The following is a 23,841-nucleotide window of genomic DNA, read 5'->3' on the forward strand; positions in this document are numbered from 1 at the left end:
CGGGGGGGGGGCACAAAAAACAACATTTCAGCAGCAATTTGCTTCATAACCACTGCTCATTCAAGTTGCAGATGCACTTGATTGAGGCCAGTGTTCCCAGCGGCTGCTGAGCCTGCAGCACAAGCAGCCCCATGGATGTCAAGGGAGCTGATGTATTTAACTTAAAGCATATGCAGAGCTGCAGTGTAAACTGGAATAATAGTGGATTCTGTTTCCTAAACAGGTCTGAAGTCTAACCCATTCTTCTGTGGTTGTGGAGGGTAAAATGGCACTTTCTCCATGCTTGTTTTGCAGCGTGGTTATTCCACTTGAATAGCCTTTTAAGATTTAGGGTAGCTCTTCCCCATCTCCATTTACAGTTGAACTCCATAGGTTTGTCTTCATAAAGCCATTTCTGTGAAGCAGGCAAGCAATCTCTTGAACATCTGTACGTAGTGTGCAAAGTTGAGAGCCAGTTTGGGTTAGAACCATGCCATGTCTGCGTGACTGCATTGTGCTGACATTTGCTCTTTGCTTGCGAGCTGGACATGACTTTCTCCTTCTGTCTTTTGAAGCAGCAGGCACTCAAGGTTATCCCCTCCTACCACCCAGGTTCTTGGGCTTTATTCTCTCACCTGCAAACTTGCCCTTTCATAATCGGGTGGAATTAGCTCATCCCTTCCTCCCCAGCAAAGCCATGATCTGCATTGTCCCTCTTCATCAGCGACTGTAGCGACAGGACAAGGGGTTTAAGCTGAAACAGGGGAAGTTCAGGTTAGATGTAAGGAAGAAGCTCATCCCTGTGAGGGTGCTGAGGCGCTGGCACAGGGTGTCAGAGAAGCTGTGGCTGCCCCATCCATGGCAGTGTTCAAGGCCGGGTTGGACACAGGGGCTTCGAGCAGCCTGCTCTAGCAGAAGGTGTCCCTGCCCCTGGCAAGGGGTTGGAACTGGATGAGCTTTAAGGTCCCTTTCAACCTAAACTAGTCTGGGGTTCTATGATTGTCTCATGTGATGACCCCTGCAGTGGACAGTGCTTGAATCTCATATTGCTGCTGCTCAGACATGCTGTGAAGCTCTTTGCTCAGGTGAAAAACACGGTTAGTCCCATTTTGCAGGTAGGCAGACTATTTGTTGTAAAATCACATCTGATCATTGTTAACCTGGGGAAGTACTGTTGATGTGAGACCCTATTCTAGGTGCTCAGGAATGCAACTGGGAGTAGGAATGGCCTCCAGCCTCAGATGTTGCTGTGTTACGTACATGAGTGCATTCACCAGTAGATGTTGCGAATCTGAGTTTCTCTTGACTGAGCCTCAGCCATTGGTTTGCCCTTGTTCTTCAATGGCAGCAAAGTTTAGGCCAGAGCACTAGTTCCATTCCCCCCCCCTTGTCTCTTTTAGGGACAGCATTTTTGAGGCTCATGTTGTCTGGTCATGCCTCTGGAAATGTGGATTTTATCTGACAGCGCCTGGATGTTGGCTGCACCTTCTCTTCAGCAACTTGGGTATTTAAGAAGAGGAGGTCACCACTTGAGCGTGAGAAAAAAGGGGTTTATTGAGTTGCAAAAGAGCATACTTGTCTCTTTGAATTCCTTTGAGAAAAGCCCTACATTATGTCTATTGCTGTTTGGAATTGGCCCCATGCATTTGGCAAGCACAAATGGAAGTGGGTAGTAGAGCCAGAGTATTGTACTTGTTCCTTTTAGTGCTAGATCCTGAAGGTTGGTGTGTCTTTAGGTTTCAGTGAAGTTACCATATCAATAAATCAGTCACATGGGTGTTTGTATGTGTTGGAAGCAGATTTTAATAGTCCATTTGATTTCAGTGCTTCTGAGTTTTTCCCTGTGCATTTGCATTGAGTAAATCATGGCATTAAAATGCTGCTTGTAACGTAGAATAATGTATGTCCTGAAGCAAAGATGTTAGAAATAGGAACTTTGGAGACCCATCTCTGTTTAGCGTGTTGTAAATGTGATCCACGTTCCATAAATGCTGCGGTGGGGATGTTAGACCAAAACAGTGGTGACAGTTTATGCTATGCAAGAGCAAGGTGATGTCACCAACTACAGAAAACAATAGAAGAAGGATGTTTATTGAGGAGAGAATTCTCAATCTTGTTATAAACTTCAGCATTCATTTCTGCTTCCACTGAAAGCTGTAGGAAAACTTAGGTTCAAAGAACACAAAGCAGCACTGGGCACACAAAACGAAGAGAAACTAATTTCACATTATTGTTTGGGAAAAGAAAATCTACGTTCCCTTCCTTTGCTGGCTCTCCTCCAGCTGCTGGTGGTGACATAAAATGGGGATTGTGAGTTTGATCCCATACTTATTCCAGCTGCAGTTCTGGGACTTGCAATCATACTGTATGCAGTTGTGCCCTCAACATCAGAAGGACATGGAGCTGTTGGAGCAAGGCCAGAGGAGGCCACGAGGATGCTCAGGGGCTGGAGCATCTCCCCTGTGAAGACAGGGTGAGAACATTGGGGCTGTTCAGCCTGGAGAAGAGAAGCTGCGTGGAGACCTCAGAGCAGCTTCCAGTGTCTGAAGGGGGCTGGAAGGATGCTGGAGAGGTGCTCTGCATCAGGGACTGTAGCAACAGGAGAAACTGAAACAGGGGACGTTCAGGTTAGATATAAGGAAGAAGTTCTTTATTGTGAGGGTGGTGAGGAGCTGGAGCAGGCTTCCCAGGGAAATGGTAAATCCTCTGTCCCTGGCAGTGTTAAAGGCCAGGTTGGATGGGGCTTTGAGCAAGCTGCTCTAGTAGAAGGTGTCCCTGCCCATGGCAGGGAGTCGGAACTGGGTGATCTTAAGGTCCTTTTCCAACCCAACCCATTCTATGGTTTTCGTTCATTGCATGAATTTTCTTTTCCCTCCTTGATCTCCAGCACTTGCTACAAACAAGGTCTTCACACCTTCCACTTCACCTTTTCCGGGCGCACACGTATGTGAAAGCCCTTCTCTGGGTTGGGTTGAATTGGTAATACACCAAAGTCTACACACTCATCTGCTCCTCAAAGTGTCTTGGTAAAGTGGGGCATGGAAGCTTGGTAGTGAAGAGTTTCTCTGCTTTACCTCAAAGTCAGAGCAGCTCAGCAGCCCATCTTCTATGGTTCCTGTATGGCACACTTACCATTTATCAAAGCAAATAGGAAGCTGTCACTATTGGCAAACGAATCATGCCAATTGTATTTGGCCTTTCAAAGGCATTCTCTAATTGAGCTGTTAAAGAAATTGCTTACCCAGAAGGCATGCAACAGGAAATAATAAAAGCTCTTTTCTTTGGGGAGTGTTTTTAATGTCTATGTTGGGTATTTGATACTTGGAATTAAATAATGGGGAGAGTAGTAACTGCAGACTGTTCCAAAGGGAAGCATCAACAAAGGGGAGGAATTTCCCCCCTGAAAATTCTGGGCTGGCAAGATGGTGCTCTTTGGATTCCGGATTGATATTTAAAATGTCTTCAGTTCTGCAGCATCCCCCATGTCTTGAGGCCGTGTTTGCTGAGTGCTGTCCAGGAGTCAATTTGTCTTGGCATTGACTTTTATCTGAAATGTAACTCTTGCACCAAAGGCAAGCACTCAAAATCCCATAGACCTTTTTCAGTGGCATTTTGCCAAAGAAAGGGTAGGGAATTGCTCCCCAGTGTCAGATAGCTCTGGTCCTCCTCCTGGTCTACAAAGATGATGGAACCAGTGAATTTCAGAGGGCAGTCAACTTCAACTGCTTTATCTATATGGATTTTAGTGGTGCTAAAACCAGTTGAGGATTTAGTCCTTGGTATAGCTGGAAAAACAGTGTCACGACAGAGTTGTCTGTTTCTGTATGTGAGGAACCACAAACCTCATGTTATGAATACATTTACATAGAGCATTGTTCAGTGTTCCGCAGTGATTTTTACGCTGCTGCTGAATTTATAAGTTGTGGAATATATCAAGCTCTAGAAATGCCTGAATTAAAGGCACCATAAGATCTTTCTAGTGAGGAGAGCGGCTATTATGTCTTGAATGTACCAGGATTTCTTGTTTTGGGATTAAATTCCAACCTTTGGAAAATACTGCAGGTGCTTGGGAGCTGTTTGTCGGATGATTTGGGAGAGGGTGAACTGGAAGTTACCTGGAACATATGTTGACCAGAACTCTGTTCTGAAACCTGTGTTTAGCTCAGTGCTTCCTGAGAGAGAGATGGTGAGTGCTACTGGGCCAAGTCTGTTAATTTAATGGCATGGGAGGGATGCCAAAGGAAGGTGATAGAAAACTCACAGATTATAATACATACAAGTGTCTGCCCCAGGAGTGTCTTGGTCTGGACCTCAACCCACAGGCTGGCCTCCTGGCTTGGGCTTAGCTCTCTCCAGTTGCTATGGACCTGAACCTAACCCTGACCTAAGGATTGGCTTCCCAGCTTGACCTCAGCCCTGCCTCAACACCAGGGTACCATGTTATGAGCTGGACTCTGGGCTGGAGCTGCTGCCGTCCCTGGGTCAGTCGTGCTTGCCTTGCTGGAGCTGGGTCCTGCCAGGGGGATGTGACAGCACCAGAGGCACCCCAGCTGGGGTTTGATTGATGCTCGCTGCTTGCCTCTCAGACTCTGTAAGCAAGCTTATTGTACACGAGTAGTTCTCACAGCTGAATTCGGCTTTGTGCGCACCCAGCGTATCGGGAGCAGGTATGTCTCAAAAGGCTGTACTTTTAAGAGCCTGTTTCTAGTCGGCTTGCTTTCCATTTTCCCGTTTTTAGTTTTAATTAAATGTAAATGCTTGGAATTAGGTTTTTTCCCCCCACTTCAGCCTCTTGCTGGTTCTTACAGTTCTGTTGAAAACAGTGGAAAGCTTTCTGGAGAGTGATACTCGAGCTGTGGATCTGTTAAGCCTCTTGCTTCCCCCCCCCAGCTCTAATTCCAGACCAGATCTTCTGCTGTATTCTCTTAATCCTCAGAAGTTCAGGATATTTTTTTTTTTCTCTCTCTCCAGAGGAATTTTAATTATTCTTGTATCATGAGTGTGGAAAAAAATATCCCCTTTCCTGTCGTGTGAACGTGCAGGCAGTGCTATTGTCAGGTCTCGGTGGGTTACTTGCATATAAATAAATTAAAGGGGGGGGAAGTAATCTTTTGTTAACGTTGCATTCTCTTAGGCTGCTATGGTAACAGATGAGAGAGAGACAGGGCTTGCATGGTAAAGCCTCATGGCAAAGCGGGAGCAAGAAGGGAAGAGAGCACAAATCCTTTAGCAATCAGAGAATGAACTGCGTTGGAAAAGACCTTTTAAGACCGAGTCCACCCATTCCCCACAACTGCCAAGGCCACCACTAACCCATGGCACTGAGGGCAAAGTGATCTCTCTTCGTGGCTGCCACCCATGATCCCAACTCACAGCCACCCCTTATCTGCCCCCATAGTGAACCACTCTGATGTCCCTACCCCTCATGACCACCCCTCATCTGCCCCCCATAGTGAGCCACGCTGCTGTCCCTACCCCTCATGCCCACCCCTCATCTGCCCCCATAGTGAACCACACTGCTGTCCCTACCCCTCATGACCACCCCTCATCTGCCCCCCATAGTGAACCACTCTGCTGTCCCTACCCTTCATGCCCACCCCTCATCTCCCCCCATAGTGAACCACACTGCTGTCCCTACCCCTCATGACCACCCCTCATCTTCCCCCATAGTGAACCACACTGCTGTCCCTACCCTTCATGCCCACCCCTCATCTTCCCCCATAGTGAACCACGCTGCTGTCCCTACCCCTCATGACCACCCCTCATCTTCCCCCATAGTGAACCACACTGCTGTCCCTACCCCTCATGACCACCCCTCATCTTCCCCCATAGTGAACCACACTGCTGTCCCTACCCCTCATGCCCACCCCTCATCTGCCCCCATAGTGAACCACACTGCTGTCCCTACCCCTCATGCCCACCCCTCATCTTCCCCCATAGTGAACCACACTGCTGTCCCTACCCCTCATGACCACCCCTCATCTTCCCCCATAGTGAACCACACTGCTGTCCCTACCCTTCATGGCCACCCCTCATCTTCCCCCATAGTGAACCACACTGCTGTCCCTACCCTTCATGACCACCCCTCATCTTCCCCCATAGTGAACCACACTGCTGTCCCTACCCCTCATGCCCACCCCTCATCTTCCCCCATAGTGAACCACACTGCTGTCCCTACCCCTCATGACCACCCTGTATCTCCTCCCACCATCAGCCCTCACGGCCCCATGGCTGCCCCTCACAATCCACGGCACCAGTTCAGCCGCAGATGGCGAAGAGCTTGCCTGTTAATGTACAACTGATTTCCATCAGCTTTCGTTGCTTGCATTTGGGGCAGGGGGAGTGGCAGACTGCACCTTTGGGCAGCAGTAAGTGGGTCTGCGGCTTTTTCAGCTGATTCAGCTCCTTTGCGTGGCTTGTCAAGGTGGCATTGCTGTGGGGATGGCTTCTGAATCATCCCCAATGACTTTCTCGACTCTGGACCTTGCCAAGGCAAGGCAGTGGGCAGTTTCATAGGTTCTTAGAATGGTTTGGATTGGAAGGGAACTTAAAGCGCATCAAGTCCCCCATCCCTTGGCCTCCAGTTTCTCTTAAACTTCTGCTGAGGGGTGGGATTTTCCCCCTTCCATGTATTTCATATGGCTTCTGTGCTGCTGAATGATAGAGTGATTTCTTTGAGCTCCAGGGGAGGGTACTTGGCATCTCGAGTTCTTCTTGGTGAAGTATCAAGAGAGGATTATCATTACTGCTTCAGTGGGAATGTTTAAGCGCAGAGTTCCAGAGCATGGGATCTTTCCTGCAGCAGCTTCATCCGAAGCTTTAGCGCTGTGGATGTCATGTCATGGAGGTGGTTCCAGAAGGGAGTAAACACATTGTGAACCGTCAGTTAGCAGTGCCAGACAGTGTCAATTCCACAGCTGGGAAGAAAGAGCAATGCCAGGTCTTCGGCAGAGCTGGAGGGAGGGAATGGGACATAACAGGAGGGGCAAAGGGAAGGGAGGATGTTTAGCATCGGATCTCAGTTTCATTGCATAAGGCTGAACATCATGGCACGACGCTTGGAAGAGATGGGTACGGGGTATTCTGCGTTGCTGTGGGCCTTGGTCTTCCTCTTTCTGCCTGTAACAGGAAGCAGAGTACCCAAGGTTGCTTCATGAGGGTAGAAACGGATGGTGACTGGGACAGGGTGGGAGATGAATTAACTGAGATGAAACCCCAATTTCTATGCTGAGTTATAAATAGCGGGAAGTTAAATTTGGGCCTCTCGTATGCGCTGTGAGCTTGTTACAGTGAGAGCTCTGTCACTGCTGTGTCCTTGCCATCCTCAGGAGTTTGTGGAAAAAGCCTGCTTTTGCAAGCCAAGAGGCTTTGTGGGACCTTCTGTGTCCTGTTTGGTTGCCCCAGCCTCTGGGGAGAGATGGAGCAGGTCAGCAAGGACTGCTGAGTGCCGATTCAGGACAGGTCTTGCAGGGGAGGAAATACTCTGGGGTCCTTTCCAGCCTAATTCTGGTTGCAGGAACGGCCTTATTTTGCAAGCTTCTGTGGTTTGAGATGTGCCCTGAAGGACAGTGAAGGACTGCAGTGTGGGATTGTCCTGTCTGAGCTGAGGAAGGCAAGCCATCGCCTCGCAACACCTTCGTTAGTCCTGGAAGTACACTTTTATTTGTCATTATTTAAAGAGACGTGCCATTACATGATGTATTTCCAACAGTGCAGGTGGTTAATTGTACCGGCTCAGATTATACCTGGCTTCCTGTTTCCTTTCCCAGTTTCACTCGAATGAAGGATATTTCATCCCTAGACACTTCTTCGTTTTCTGCTCCATGAACCAGCATAGTGCTGAAGAGCTGATGTAGCAAGAAGCCCCTTGTAAAAGGTAAAGTTGGGTCATTTCCTTGCCTCTGACAATGTTGTTCCTTTTCTGGAGAGTGTGGCACCATTCAGGTGACAGGCTGAGAGAGCTGGGCTTGGTCAGCCTGCAGAAGAGGAGGCTCCTGAAGGGGAGACCTTAGAGCAGCTCCAGAGCCTAAAGGGGCTGCAGGAAACCTGGAGAGGGGCTTGGGACAAGAGGGACAGGCCAAGGGGAATGGCTTTAACCTGCCAGAGGGGAGACTGAGATGAGCTCTTAGGCAGAAGCTCTTCCCTGTGAGGGTGCTGAGGCGCTGGCACAGGGTGCCCAGAGAAGCTGTGGCTGCCCCATCCCTGGCAGTGTTCAAGGCCAGGTTGGACACAGGGGCTTGGAGCAAGCTGCTCTAGTGGAAGGGGTCTCTGCCCATGGCAGGGGTTGGAACTGGATGAGCTTTAAGGTCCCTTTCAACCCAAACCAGGCTGGGATTCCATGGTTCCTGCTAAGGCTGGCTTTATTCCCTCATAACTGTAAAGCAAAATGATTTCTGAAAAGTTTGGGTTTTTACTTTGGAATTCACTTAAACCAAAGCAAGCTGCAGATAGGGATTTAAAATGGAATCTTCTTTTCAACACCTACTTCTATTACAGCCGTTGAGTACTTGGCCTTTGTGTGCCATGGATGCAGGATGCACTGAATTGCCTCTGTTCTCTTGACGCACCACAGTCCCGTGCTGGTTTTTGGCTGCCAGGGGAAGGAGTAAAAGCATGCATTGAGGGAGCTGAAGTGTTACAGGGAGATCAGCACAGTTACTTGTGTATATGTTTTGTTTGGTGAGCTCTGTGTTGTACAATTACTGCTGGCAGTGCTCTGAAGTAAGGGAGCTGTTTCCATTTGGGGCACAGAAAGGGAAAAGCCTGATGGACAGAAACTGTAAGTGTTTGAAGACATTGGGAAATAAGGATGCTCAGCAAAGCCTTTCCTGTGTCAAGCAACCCATGAGTCTAGAGCTTGAAATAGAACAGGGCTGCCTGGCTTGCCCACTGCTCTGCTGTGAAGCTACTCTCATTTTCTAGCAAGAGTCTCGGTGTCACTATGGTGTTGGTAATAAATTGAACCAGCAGATGTTCATTTCCTGCTTTGCAGTGATTTCCACAGAGCTTTCTCAGGTCTGAGTAACTGCTCCAAACAACACATGCTGGGGTGGTGCTTTTGTGTTCAGCTTTTGACCCTTCGTACAGCTCTTGAGGATTTTGGGGTCTGGCTGCGTCGGTTTGGGTTGGGGTTTGTTGTTATTCCACAAGTGCAGCGAAGGGACAGTGCATTGGAGCCTGGTTTTTTGGGTTTTGTTCCTTTTCACAGCTCCTTTAAAACCCTTCTGACCACGCAGACCTTCAGCTTCGGCTCTGCTCCTGCTTGGGTGGTTGCTGTTGATCAGCCTGTATTTCCAGTGGGGTTCACATCTGTCAGCTCTCTTGAGGCTGAAAGGCAGCGTTTGGGGGGTGAAGTCTGGTCAGAGCGGAGGAGATGGGTGTGGATAGGATCAGGAGAGACAGAGACGAGTGGAATGAATCAGACATTTGAAGCTGGGTGGGTACATTTATTCTGCCTGCAGAGTGGTTGTCCTCATGGTTAGGAGGAAATGCAGCTCGGGAAGCGAAAAGAGGCAGTGTATGGCAGAACCCTGCTGGTTCTCACTGGAGGCCTCAGAGACAAGACACGGGTGTTGTTTCGTGACAAGATCAGCACGAAGCCTTTTCAAACAACTCCTGTGCCTTTTAGAGCCATTTGTTGCCTATGGAAGGGGAACAGCCTTGTTTTTGTCTCCGTTCTGTCATTGGCCTTTAATGCTATGCGGGGCAGAGACCCTGATTTTGGATGCCATAGGGTAAGTACAAAGAAGATTCCTTCTTGCCTGGTGATTGCTCAGTGCACAGGTACAGCAGCACACCTGGAAGGCCTTCAAAAGGCAGGCAAGATGAGACATGGCAAAAGCCATTTTGCCTGAACACGTTTCTCATGTTAAAGAGAAGGCGTGTGCTGCTCTGAAGAAGCTGTAGCTGCTCCCGAGGCCAGGGCGTTGCTGTGGATGCTGTCAGGAATACTCTCTTAGCAGTAAGAATGCGTTATCTTTGTTCCATGTATTGTCAGTGTCCGCAGGTTGTGATGCTGTCAGGTTGTGACACACGGGGCACGAGGTTCCTGTGGTTGGCACAGCAAATGGGGTGTTCGCCTGTCAAGTGTATTTGTGTGGTTCCAGTGGGCCTATAGGGATGCTGGGGAGGGACTCTTCATTAGGGACTGTAGTGATAGGACAAGGGGTAACGGGTTAAAACTGAAACAGGGGAAGTTTAGGTTGGATCTAAGGAGGAAATTCTTTCCTGTGAGGGTGGTGAGGCACTGGAATGGGTTGCCCAGGGAGGTTGGGAATGCTCCATCCCTGGTAGTGTTCAAGGATGTTGGATGAGCCTTGGGTGATATGGTTTAGTGTGAGGTGTCCCTGCCCATGGCAGAGGGGTTGGAACTGGATGATCTGAAGGTCCTTTCCAACCCTAACTATTCTATGATGCCCTCAAGGTTTGATGTTACTCTTGGCAATTACAGAGGCTTCCAGGGTCATTCACTATCTCAGTGTGCCATCAAATAAGGAGGTACAGGAGACAGACCTCTTTCTTCCTGAATATAGGTTTAGAACATAGAACTAACGAGCTTGGAAAAGACCTTTAGGATCATCAAGTCCAACCATTTCCCCAGGGATGCTAAGACCACCATAGATGAGGGCCTCATGTATGCAGTTTGTGAACCCTTCCAGGGATGGCGATTCTACCACTTTCCAGAGCCATGTCCTTTTAAAAGGAAGAAAAGACACAAAGATCCAGTATCCAAGGGAAGCCCCTGTAAATCCTGAAAGGCCTTGGACCAGCCAAGCAATGGACTTGTATCTTTTACCAGTCCTAGGACACAAGGTTATAAGATTATTATAGTAACCGCTTTGCCCCGTTATTTCTATGTAATTTTAGCTCTGCGAATCCATTGCTGGAGCCCCAAAATACCATCTATTGAATTATGTAAAGCATTAATCTTTAAATCTAGCAGAGATACTAAAAAGCTTGGGATTATGAGGCTTTTCTGGAGGCATGTACTCGCACTTAGATCTGGTGCTTTCTGTTACCAGGGCCTTCAAGGGTGTCTCTGATGTCATTGACTGGTTTTGGTAGGAGGAAGTACTTTTCAAGCTCTGAAGCTTTAAAACAGAAAAGATGGAGATTAGTGCTCATTGTTAGGGTTCTTAAAGCATGGTTTTCCTGCAGTGCGGTTGCTGTGGGTGTTGAGGACAGATTCTGGAGATGGTAACAGGACTCCAGAAGCTTACAGGAAGCTATTTAATGGTTTTGGGCAGGTTTTCAGCCTGACTAAATGAACCAGCATTTCACTGAATGAACGGCAATTGCATCAGTTAGTGTACATTTTATGTCTCTTTTGGTTTTGAGAGGAAAAGCCCACTCACCAGTCCTTTATTAGGCTTCTGCTGAGGGCCAGATGTTTCTCTGCTCCAAAACTGAGGCTGTAATGCAAAGAGGCACTCTGCAGTAAAGTCCTTAGCAGCACAAGTGCCTTCCCCAGAGAGAAAAGCAAATGTGTTGAGGGTAAGGTATTGACTTCTATTATGAATGGTTTGGGAGGGGGAATACGTTTGGGGCTTGCTGAGGGATCGTGGGTAGCGCTGATTCGTGCAGTCCCAATGAAGTAAGTGCAGAGTCCTTTCTAAGGAGCACAAATGACAGTGCAACTGTCTGAACCCAATTAGATGGCAAACAAGCAATCTTCTGGCATCTAAGTGGTGGTTATTGTCATCATGGAAATGAATTGCCAAAGGAATACACTGGAGCTGAGCAGTGCATAGCACAAGGAGGTGTTCCTGCTCCTGCGGGTCCCAGCTCAGTGTGTTCTCAGGGGAACGAGTGTTCCTGTCGCTTAGGTGCCATGCTAACAGGAAATTCTGATCCATTAGTCTTTGTGCTGTTGTTTAGTGGTCCGTTGAGAACATGCCAAAGGAGACAGAAGTGTTTGCCCATGGCCAAGAGCGCTCCCTTTGCTTCCTGTGATGGTGAGGATTTTCAGCTTGGAAACAGTTGAAACTGGAGCAAAGCTGGGTCAGGATGGATATGGACAGCAGTGCATTCTTTCAGAGAGAAGCAAACAGATGTTCAAGCAAAAATAATCAAACAGAAAATGACCTTTTCCTCTGCATTAGCTGCCATTAGAAGAGATGGAAGGGGAAGCCTCCAGAAATGAAGTTCTGCAACCGAGAGAGGCACTCGGGAAGTTGTGCCGTGTCCTGTGGCAGAAATAGCTCCTGTGATGGATTCCCTGCTTCCTGGTTGTGTTTTCAGCAAGCTGGCTTCTACAGGAGTGTTTTTTGAGCAATCTCTTCTATAATGGCCTTGCCCAGACTTCCACTTCCCAACCCCTCCAAATTGCTTGTTTCTTTTTGAATGAATCCCTTTATATGTAAGCCTATGGAGCGCTGAGGCATCAATATTGTCACAGAAACTAGAACTGCAGCGCTGGCTTTCAGCCAGAAAACACACTGATTCACGGCTTGGATGTGGGTGTCTGGAAATGAAGTAAACTCTGATTCTCAGGTGAATCAATGAAGGAGGAATTTGTGTTTGTATATATTGACTGTTTTCCCCCAAGGAGGTGTTTTAGAGCATCTTTCTTCCCCCCGTCTCCCTCATTTGTACCATTTTAAATGGTAGGAAGGATGCTAACTACACCTCAACTGCTTAGATGAGTAAATACAGCTCTGTGAGGTGAATACTAACTTGTTCCTTCTTTTCATTATAGCTCAGCTTTAAATTCACGAAGTATGAGAGGTGGAAGCTGGGATTTTGTGATCTAGCAATTTGTTGTCATTATGGGCTGCTTTGAGAGCAGGTTTGTGTCTGGAATGTGTGAATGTGGTTTCTGTGTAGGCCACCAGGATGCGCTAATTGCAGATCAGGGTTGCTAAATGCAAGCTCAACTTCTATAAATGTTGGTTGTGCCCACAGTGAATCCTACGTTTTGTTTATATTTATACATAGAAACAAGGTAATTGCAGCACACACACAGGCACAAGTGGGGATGTGAACAGCAGGGCTGTGTTATGGGTACACGTGCTTTCAGCATCCTCCTGTTGCTGAGAGTTTCTCACTGCTGTCTTTGAGTTAGGGCACCTTGTCATGGAATCAGAGAATCCCAGACTGGTTTGCGTTGGAAAGGGCCTTAAGATCATCCAGTTCTAGCTCCTGGCCACAGGCAGGGACACCTCACACTACAGCAGCTTGCTCCAAGCCCTGTCCAACCTGGCCTTGAACACTGACAGCTTCTCTGGGCAACCTGTGCCAGTGCCTCAGCACTCTCACAGTAAATAACTTCTTATCTCCATCCTGAGCTTCCCCTGTTCCAGTTTGAACCCATCACCCCTTGTCCTATCCCTACAGTCCCTGATGCAGAGCCCCTCTCCAGCATCCTTGTAGCCCCCTTCACACACTGGAAGCTGCTCTGAGATCTCCACACAGCTTCTCTTCTCCAGGCTGAACAGCCCCAATGTTCTCACCCTGGCTCCATACAGGAGGTGCTCCAGCCCCTGCTCATCCTCGTGGCCTTCTGGCCTTGCTCCAACAGCTCCATGTCCTTCCGATGTTGAGGACACCAGAGCTGCACAATTAATATCAGTTAACAAGGAATCATTCCTGTCAGTAACTGGAGACTACAGTGAAGTAGTTTAACAGGGTTTACACATTTGAGTGCCATGTGTTAGTAACGATTGCTTTTCAGTTATTGCGAGTAATATGCAAGATGCTCTTTCCTTCCATTTCTTCCTCCTCTTTGTGGCTTAGGTGATTTTTGTTTTCGTGGGCTATGCTTGTCTCTGCAGGTCTTTTACCTGAGATCCAGAAAAGTCCATTTTAGAGCTGTGGGTTTGCCTTCTGTCAGGACTGTTACAAACTCACATCTATGTGGACCTCTTAAACAGGGGAAGTTTAGGTTAGATATAAGGAAGAAGTTCACTGTGAAGGTTCTGAGGCACTGGGATGGGTTGCCCAAGGAAGTTGTGAATGCTCCATCCCTGGTGGTGTTCAAGGCCGGGTCGGATGGAGCCTTGGGTGCCATGGTTTAGTGTGAGATGTCCCTGGCCATGGCAGGGGGGTTGGAACTGGATGATCTAATCTATGATTCTGTGATGGTGTGAATTTGTTAGTCCAAGGCTTTTGAGTGAGTTGCTGCTGAGATGGTGTATCCTGTGCAAGTATGTACCAGGGTTTTTGGTGCTGCTGTGAGTGTGATATTGCTCTTGAAGTTTGGAGTCCCAGAACGATGGAGACCTCGTGGGTTCGGTGGGGCAGAAGATTCAGGATGGGTCTGTCTTCCACTCAGTGGTGCTGGGGATGTCCCTGGAGACGTTCAAGGCTGTGGTTCTGCACAACCTGGTCCAGTTGAGGATGTCCCTGCTCATTGCAGGGGGTTGGACTAGGTGAGCTTTGAAGGTCCCTTCCAACACAAACCATTCTATGGTTCTACCTGTGGAGGAGCTAGAACCTGCTTATGTAGTGCAGGAAAAGTGTGCTACCAGGAGGACTGGTTGGGAGCCAATATTGGTTTGCTTTCCCATTTCAGAATCTGTTTCAAACCCTCCCCCTTCTGCCTTCTGATTTTAATAAAGCAAAAGAACAAATTTGTTCTTTAAGACAATTGTTTCATTAGATTCTGAGGCTTAGATGTTTCCAGCGTGCCCAACTGAGAGACATTAGGTGTGGGGGAGAGGGGAAGAGGAAGCCTCTGTGGCCCTTGTGTGCTTTAAAAAGCATCTCTCTGTTTCTAAGGTGCCCTAAAATGCCTTCTCTCTGCTATGAGTTGTTCTGTGTGGGGTTTTTCTACCCTCTCTTAAATTAGTGGGGCAATTTTGGTGGTTATTGTTTCATATTTTCTTAATTCTAGGCTCTAGCTTTTCGATGGGGGACAGAGCTGGCTGGGGAAAGCAGGTCCTTCTGTCTCCCTGCTTTCCCTGTGCTGTGCGCCTTCATTTGCCTCTCGTCTTTTCTGAATAGTGTGGCTTTTATATCCTCATTCCAATTGGGAATGGATGTGGAGGAGGCGAATGAGGTAATGCTTCCTCAAAGGCATCTCTGTTGCTGCTAAACAACTCCCTGCTGTGCTTCCTACCCTGAGTGGTGAAGCTGCTGCCTTGTAGCTGCCCTGTCACCAATGGCAGGGATGTCATTTTAGGTCTTTTAGAGTCCTCATTGTGTTCTGGGGCTGTATTTTGACTCAAATTCACGAGGAGGCCCGTGTATAAATGGGGCTCATGGAGCATCTGACAGCAGCCAGAGATGTGTCTAAAGGAAAGCAGCATTCTGGTTGGGCTCTTGAGGAAAGTGCAGGAGTAACAAGCCTTCCTGTACATCCATAATTTGCCTTTCTGTCAGATGGGAGCAAAACTGACCCATGTTTTTAGCCTGGCAGTAAATATGGGAATACAGAGTAAAGAAGAGACACAAATGATGGCAATTATTGGTTCTTTGCTGCAAACGGTGGGGGCATTTGACTAACCTGCCTTGTAAGTGCAAACAGACTATTGAACAGCAGAACACATCGCTGTGAGGAGTAGACAGCGCTTGGATTTCACAGTGAGGATGAAGGACAGGATTCAAGGCAAAGAATGAGCTGGTTTGTGTCCCCCGATAACCGCATTTGACAGCGTAGCAGCTGTGTTGGCAATAACTTCATGCGCACAAGTTCTGCAAAGCTTTGCTTATCTCTAAGGCTACTGTGTTTGGAATGCACCCGATTCAGCTGTTGAGACCCTAAATGCGAAGCTTTTCAGACTGGTTTTATAAAGCCAAACCAAAACAGCCTCCCCAACCCAAATGGAGGTTAGAGATGGTTGTGACCTGATGGTTCTGTTTAAAATTAGGACTGGTGGGTTGGTTTCTGCTCCCCCTCCAAATGCTGTCTTCATTTGAGCCAAGGAACTTAAGCGACCTTGTTTCTTCTGTAGAGTCCTGAAGTTTCTCCTAATGATGTTCCACTCACTGGAGCAGATGAGCAGAGTTAGAAACCACCTCCCTGGTAGGACACATCTACCCCAGCTTGTGCAGTTGAAGACAGGTGACTGTGTCTTCCGCTGGAGCCCATGCAGACAAGTGAGCACCTCCGGGGGTGAAAAGCATCCCTGTATCTCCAAACGCTGTTTGTAGGTGAAATATATGTATTTTAAGTTCTATGCACAAAAAAAAACATGAGTTCTGGAGGGGCTGCAGGATTTTAATGCTAATCATGGAATCCCAGACTGATTTGGGTTGGAAAGGACCTTGAGATCATCCAGTTCCAAGCCCCTGCCATGGGCAGGGATAGTTCACAGTAGGCTATGTTCTCGCCCATCTCTCAGAGTTGATCTTTTACCTTAAAGTGAGCTCTGAAAGTCTCTTTGGCCCTTCTTGAGAAGAACTGGTGAGACTGCAGCGAGTGGGACTTCACGTGTTGGTGGGATTGCTCTCATGGAAACTGAGGTTGTGTTGATAGGTGCAGTATGGCAACAAAAGCCAAGTAGCAAGCAGAGAGGCTGTTCTCCTCTCCTTCCACAGCCCTATTGTGTCCCTGCGGGGTAGTTGGCATCTCCAAGCATCCATGTATCCATGGCTGATGCTGCTATGGAGGAGAGCAGAAGGAGGTGCAGGTCAGCAGGGTTTGCTGTGCTGGAGGCAGTGCAGCAGAGCTGCCCTTCTCTCTCCCTGAAACACATTCAAAGCTTTTTGGAATAACTGTGCTTGGCTCTTTGCACTCCTCTGAATCCCAAATACTGAGGAAGAAGGCATCACAGAGAAATACAGAGGAGGTTTGGCTGAATGTGCTGAGCAGGTTGGGACAAGAGCTTGTTCTGCCTTGAAACGAGCTGAAGATGAAAGGCAGTTAGTGAATGGTGAGGGTTCAGTAGTTCCTAATGTGTATTACTTCATCTGAGGGGCCAAAGGTCAGTGAAGATGACTTTCTAACTGCCTTACAGTGCACTGGTTGGTGCTGGGAAGTGTAAGAAGGATTAATCAGAGCATTGATCTTGGTATGAGTTTTCCATGTCTAGTGTCAGTGGGGTTTGAGCATAGGATCATAGAATGGTTTAGGTTGGAAGGGACCTAAAGATCATCCGGTTCCAACCCCTTAACCAGCTTTCTTTACTCAAAGGACTGAGGATATGGGGGTGCTTCATTCATCTCAGTTACCAGGCTGCTAAAACCATGGGGAATGTGTGGAGTTACTGAGGGTTCAACTGATAGATCTCCCTAAGAAACAAAGCCTTTAAGTTGAGACGAGTCAAAGCAGCTCCGAGCAGTGCAGTGTCAGTGTTGATGTCCCTGTTTAATGGAGCGTTAGTTATTTGCTGCTGGTACTTTCATGAAGGTGAATGTTTTCCCCTTTTCCAGCCACAGTTTCAGTTGTGGTCAGTGTGGCTTGCCTTTTGCTTGGGCAGAAATACGAAGCACGATGCTTGTTGAAACCCACAGGGGAGGAACATCCTATTTGCCAAAAAGAGGCCTTTCTGGTGCCCTTCTGTATGTTAAGACTTAATGGCACCTGCTCTTTGCTTGTCTGTTGTCTGAGCAGTGCCTCTACTGCTGGGTGATATGGAAATGTCTATAGCATAGAAAAAGAGCTGAAAACTTAATTTGACTGCAGTGAAAGGGCAGGCATGTGCCTATCAGCAGAGGATTCTAAGGGTTGGCAAGATAAAAAGTCTTATCTCGGTTGAGAGAGGGGGGCAGCTATAATTCAGAGCAGGTCAACTGACAGGCAGGACTGCGTGGGGATTCAAGCTGGGCCTCTGAACACTACAGAGGCTTTTTAATAGCTGCTATCTGTAGTAGAAGCCTTTATCCTGATGTGGATGCTACTACGAGGCCAGAATCCCCAGTCCATTCTCGGTGGCCGTCCTTTGCAAGTGTCATTATTCCCCCTGTGTTTGGGGTGGAGGCTGGGAAACGGGAACAAGAGGCGTACTTTTCGTTTCGGGATGCTAAGGACTGGCTGCTGCTAGCATTGAAAACCAAAGGGGAGGAAGAGAAAATGGTGCTGACAGCAATTGCTGCTGCTGCTGTACACAATTAACACTATTCAGTTGGGATAAAGCCCCATCAGGAGCATTTTCCAGCAAAAGGCTGATTATGACCTCTGAGCCCTTCTGCAAGCAAGCATGCAGAGTACATGATGATGCACTGTTCTTGTAGGGAGCAAACAGGGAACAACCCTTCTGTTATTAACTTTTAAAAGCCTTAATTCCCGTCTGTTCCCTGGTTTTGGGTCCTTTTGGGTTATTCTTCACCCAGTGTTGTGTTTCTTTGCTGTTTTGGGGTTACTGCTTTTTGCTCCTTCCATGGCCGCATGCTCTGATGATGCTTTTGATGGAAGTGGGTGTTTTGGTGACACTGTTCAGCCAGACCGCATCACTACTGAGCCTGAGTGGCCTGACGTGGAAAGAAAGAGGAGGAAGAGACCAAGACAGTGAACTAACTACTGCAAGAGTCTGCCTGCAGCCCGAGATGCTGCAAGGGGGCAAAGAAGCTGTCAGCTGAAAAGTAGGGCACATCTGGGGTCATACAGCTGCTCCTGCCCTGTGTTCTCGCACGTGGATCTTCACTTGGGGCTTGCCTGCACTTGCAGGGTGTTGGAAGTTAACTCCTTGTGTAAATTAAGAAAGCTCTGTGCCTTTTTGTGCACATCCCCTGGTGTTCTACAGCACATCCTTCTCGTGTTGCTGGCGCAGAGTTCAGCCCACAGCTAAGTAGGTGTGCGTGCTTTGGAGCCCAAAGCTCTTGCAGTTCTGGGGTGTGTTATACTTCACTGATTCACTGGGCTGTGTTGTCTGCTCTCCTTAACTTCATGACTGTCTTGAGTGGATGTTGCCTTTTGTTGTTTAAATGAAGTCAAAGCCTTTCTTCTAAACACCCTGCAAGCTGGAAGCTGTGTGTGCCTTTGCTGTATTTATTCAATCACTGCAGTGCGAGGAATCATAGAATCAGACTGGTTTGGGTTGGAGAGGAGCTTAAGATCGTCCAGTTCCAGCCCCCGGCCACAGGCAGGGATGCCTCACGCTAGACCATGTCACCCAAGGCTTCTTCCAACCTGGCCTTGAACACTGCCAGGGATGGGGCAGCCACAGCTTCTCTGGGCACCCTGTGCCAGCGCCTCAGTACCCTCACTGTAAATAACTTCTTCCTTATCTCCAACCTGAACTTCCCCTGTTTCAGTTTGAACACATCACCCCTTGTCCTATCGCTACAGTCCCTGATGCAGAGTCCCTCCCCAGCATCCTTGTAGCCCCCTTCACACACTGGAAGCTGCTCTGAGGTCTCCACGCAGCTTCTCTTCTCCAGGCTGAACAGCCCCAGTGTTCTCAGCCTGGCTCCATACAGGAGGTGCTCCAGCCCCTGAGCATCCTCATAGCCTCCTCTGCCCTCACTCCAACAGCTCCGTGTCCTTCTGATGCTGAGGACACCAGAGCTGCACTCAGTGCTGCAAGTGGGGACTCATGAGAGCAGAGGGGCAGAGCTGCTTTGACATGCAGCTCACTCTCTGGGGGTGCAGCCCAGCACTTGGGGGGGGGGGGGTCTGGTCTCAAGCGCACACTGAAGCTGGGTCATGAGGAGCATCTCATCACCCACCACCCCCAAGTCCTTCTCCTCAGGCTGCTCTGAATCACCTCTTCACCCAGTCTTGCAGAAGCAGTCTGAGGCTGAGCTGTGAAGCAGATGTGGCTCTCTCCGGCAATGGGATGCGGTGGGGTGAAATGCAGTGGGTGGCTTTCTGCAGGTGCTGGCGCAGATAAGGGCACTGGGAGGTTTTTTGTTTTCCTCCCTTACAAAAGATTTCCATGGGTTTATTCTGCTGCTGCTTCAAAAGTTACCAGAGAATTAAGGATTTCAAAGGATGGCTTCCGAGCACAGAGGTGTCATTTAAGCAGCAAACTGGAGGTGGGGGGCAGAAGGATTTCCCTACTTGGGTATGTGTAGCATGCCAAGTTCTAATTAAAATCCCTGTAGGTGCCTTCTGTTTTTCTTTGTCAGGTTGACTAAAAAAGGGATTTTGTGATAGCTCACCTGCATGGAGGGAGAACGTTTTCTAGCGGAGATAAGAGGGTCTGGGAGGGAGAGAAAAAGGAAAGCCTGGAGATAAAGGTGTTATCCTTGTGGAATGTCTGCATGGGTTTCTGAAACAGAGCTGTCTTCTGTTTGTCTTCACTGCTGGGATTTTGTATGACACTGGGGGTGACGCTGGAAGGGGAGGCAGGAAATCCATCCGTGGTGGTGTTCAAGGTCATGGGAGATGGAACATGGCTCGCTAGGGTTGGGAGTCTCAGAGATATCCAAGTAAAGTTAAGGAAATTGTAATTACCCCTTTTTGTAGATGAAATGGGGACAGAGGTTAAAAAAGCAGCATCTGAATTTCATGGCAGGGTTTAATGGCAGCAGTTTGTGCCCTGGCAGCCAAGAAGCCAACAGCATCCTGGCCTGGATCAGAAACAGCATAACCAGCAGGACCAGGGCAGTGATTGTCCCCCTGTACTGGGCACTGGTGAGGCTGCACCTCAAATCCTGTGTTCAGCTCTGGGGTCCTCACTGCAAGAGAGACATTGAGGTGCTGGAGCGGGGCCAGAGAAGGGCAATGGAGCCCAGGTGTGATGGGGAACGGCTGGGGGACCTGGGGGGGTCAGTGTGGAGAAGAGAAGGCTCAGGGGGGACCTGATGGCTCCCTACAACTGCCTGACAGGAGGATGGAGACAGGTCTGCTCCCAAGGAACAAGGGATGGGACAAGAGGAAACGGCCTCAAGCTGCACCAGGGCAGGTTTAGATGGAGCTGAGGAACAATTCCTGTCCCAAAGGGTGCTCAGGCATTGGAAGTGCTGCAGTCACCGTCCCTGCAAGTGTTCACACACCCTCAGTGCTGTGGGTTAGTGGTGGCCTTGGCAGTGCTGGGAACGGTTGGACTTGGAGGTCTTTCCCACCCTGGTTGATTGTATGGTTCTGTGCTTCTGCCCCAGAGACAGGAGCTCCACACTCATGCATTGTTCTTGTAGGGAAAGTAGAATTTTCAGACTATGAAATCCCATTTTATCCTTGTGCTAAGAGCGTAAAAACCTCCTTAAAGCATTTCCCTTGGAGTTTTGTTGGAAGGCTGTTCTCTAGACCTGATGCGCAATGTATTTTTGGCTGATGTTTTAACTGAAAAAAATGGGTTTCTGACTTTAACTTTAGCAATTGCCCTGCTTTAATTTCTTTTCTTTTTCCAAGCTATTTCATGTAAATTGAAGTCTGTAGAAATAGCAGTTAATTATAGTCAGCTCAGAGTTAGGCCTGAAATAGGTCACATGCTGTTTGGAATAAAACACACTGGAAGTTATTAAATCTGTGTTGTTGGGCTTGAAATACCTTCTGGGGTGTTTGATCCTCCCCTGGCTGCTGCTGTTCCAGTTTGTTCTTATCTACCAGGGCTGCACCATCAGGTGATGATCAAGTGAGGATGTCTCTTCTAAAGGAAAGAAAGAGGCTGTGAAACTGTTGGGCTTTCTGTCTTTAACACTGGGGCTGAAACCTTCTTTCACTCCCATCTATTTGAGACCAACTAAACTTCTTCCTAAGGGTTATCTGAGTTCCCAGGGGGAAGATGGGCTATTTGCTGTCATAGAAAACAACTAATCTTCAACTTAATCATTCCTTTCCTTTTGCCTCTGGAGTTGCATTTCAGGTCCTGGCTTTCAAGAGAGTTTCTTTCCTATCCTGTTTAGAGGGGATAAGGATGCTGCCTTGGTGAGTCAGCAGGATCTGGTTAACCCTCTCCCTTCTAGAGCTGTAGTGCTTTTCTGCTTATAGGTTGTGCTTCATGGGAATTTCTGCTTTATGCCAGCTCATTCTTTTTAATTGAATTCTTCTGAATGCTGTTGAATCAATGCCATTAAAGCAGCTTCACCAGTGACCTTGAGCAGAAGGGATTTCCAGCAGCGGAGCTTCTGTATTGAAGCACTGACTTCATGCCTGCACTTCCTCAGGTTCAGCTTTTCTGCATCAACTCTTGTTTTGCATTCCTGATCCAGAGTCTCTGCAGTGTAAGCAGAAGGGGGATTCCTTTAACTTTGCAGAAACGAGGAGATGGGTAAATCCAACTGTCCTTTCCTCCTGTTCTTTCCTCCATCCTTAACCCCAGTTTCTGCTTTCTTGTTGCTGGTGGAGCCAGCTTGCGTGTTTGGGTAAGCCTGAGACTTCCCAGTCTGTCCTCAGTGTCCTGCATTGCTCCCAGTGGATTATCTGCTGGCAAGGAATGGAAGGAGGCAGTTGTGTTCAGCTGGTGGTGTCACTGAAGGAAGGAGGCAGGGCTGACCTTGGGCAGCTTTCAGGAGCTACCCTGTTGAGCTAAAGGCTGTTTATGCTGGGTTAGTTTTAAGGATAAAGCTGTGGCTCAAAAATACAGTTGTGGATGCACACACAGGAAGGTACCAGTGCAGCAGTCCCGTATCTGATGTGGTGCATGAGGCCCTGAGCATCCTCACTGTAGAGGGTTGGATTTCTCCCAGTTCCCATCACTGTAAGTCTGTTGTCAGTGTTCTTCAGACTTGCACATCCACAGGTAGCAGCGTGTAGCGGTTCTAGATCTGCATCTCCATCACAGAAGAGGTTAGGCTGCAGGTGCTGTCTCCCTTTAAATGATTTTTTTAGGACATCTACGTCATGAAAGGTAAAATGTTGGAGCATTGAGGTTGTTTGACCTCAGATTTGATGGAAAACCCACCAAGTACAGAGCAGATTTGTTTTCCCTTTGCTGACATCACTGAAAATGGGGAATGGAGGCAGCTTTCCATACTCAACGTGACTGTGGAGTCGCAGAACGAGGTAGTTGGTGGTCTCTTTCTGTTACAGCTTCAGAAAAGATGGGTAATGATTTCCCATCCCCTCTGGGGGCTTCTTATTTCCAACTCTTGTATTTTGAGCTGGGGTTTAGCAGGAGCTGTGAGGAAACAGAAGGAATGGGGATTTCTAGCAGCAGCTCTATGTGTGTTTAGGTTCCCTCAGTCCCACAGGGCTGCACAAGTGAGGGGTTGCCTCACTGTAAAGCCATGAGCACCTCTTGGTGAGTGTGGGGCTACGTTGTGGTTACAGTGAGCTGCATCTCTACAAGAGGAGAGGAAAGTTTTCTAGTCCCTGGTTACCTATATGTAGGTCAAGAGGCAGGTCCTGCAAATCATTCCTGATTGTAGTCACTTCTATATGGAAAATTTTATAGGAGATGGTGTCCAGCTTTTCCTTCTCTTCATCTTTTGTGTTTCCTTCTGCTGTTCTTTGAGCTTTTACCACTGAAGGCTACAGGGATGTTTTGTAGAGAATATGATCTTTGAAAAGAACACTTGATGGAAGCAACTTGTGCAGGAGCAATACTCTCTGTAAAATGAAATCATTCATGGCTTTTAGCTCTTTAAAACCCCATCTTAATGCTCCTGCTGGGTGCCTTTCACTGGGAAGTAAAGCAGAGGATTAGTCAGCATCAGCTCATTAGGCAGCAGCAAAGTCTGTTTAAGCGACTCTGCCCTGATTCAGTTTCCATTCATAGGACTTGCCCATTGAAACCAAATGAAATAAGGACATCTTGATGGCATTGGAAATGTCAGAGCAAGTGTGAGGGGAGGCATCCTTAAAGGAGTTTTGCACCTGAGGAGGAAATGTAAGGTAATCCTGTGCAGTTTCCATACACAAAGAGTTTTCCTGTGTTCTGAGTGAGGCTACAGGTTTACCTCCTGGTTTCTTAATAGCTCCAGTGGTTTGAAAGCTTTAATTCCACTCTATCCTTCTGAAAATGATGGGAGTGAAAGAGTTCATGGAATCCAATGGTTTGGGTTGGAAGGGACCTTAAAGCTCATCCAGTTCCAACTCTCTGCCATGATCAGGGACCCCTTCCACTAGAGCAGCTTGCTCCAAGCCCCTGTGTCCAA

At 48.0% G+C, this 23,841-nt stretch overlaps 1 protein-coding gene across 6 annotated transcripts in view; it reads left to right on the top strand.

Annotated features, from left to right (window-relative positions):
• ARHGAP32 (Rho GTPase activating protein 32) overlaps positions 1-23,841 on the top strand; it is a 176,211-nt gene that overhangs the window by 19,088 nt on the left and 133,282 nt on the right. The window contains exon 2 of one of the 6 annotated variants that reach the window (XM_062617594.1): positions 15,873-16,017. The exons of the other annotated variants lie outside the window; for them this stretch is intronic. The gene's annotated coding sequence lies outside the window, so the exon portion shown is untranslated. The remainder of the gene's footprint in view (positions 1-15,872; positions 16,018-23,841) is intronic. 6 annotated transcript variants of the gene reach the window in all.

Source organism: Pezoporus occidentalis, unplaced genomic scaffold, assembly GCF_034315485.1.
Source record: "Pezoporus occidentalis ecotype Australia unplaced genomic scaffold, CSIRO_AGI_Poc_V1 ctg199, whole genome shotgun sequence".
Lineage (NCBI taxonomy): Eukaryota > Metazoa > Chordata > Aves > Psittaciformes > Psittacidae > Pezoporus > Pezoporus occidentalis.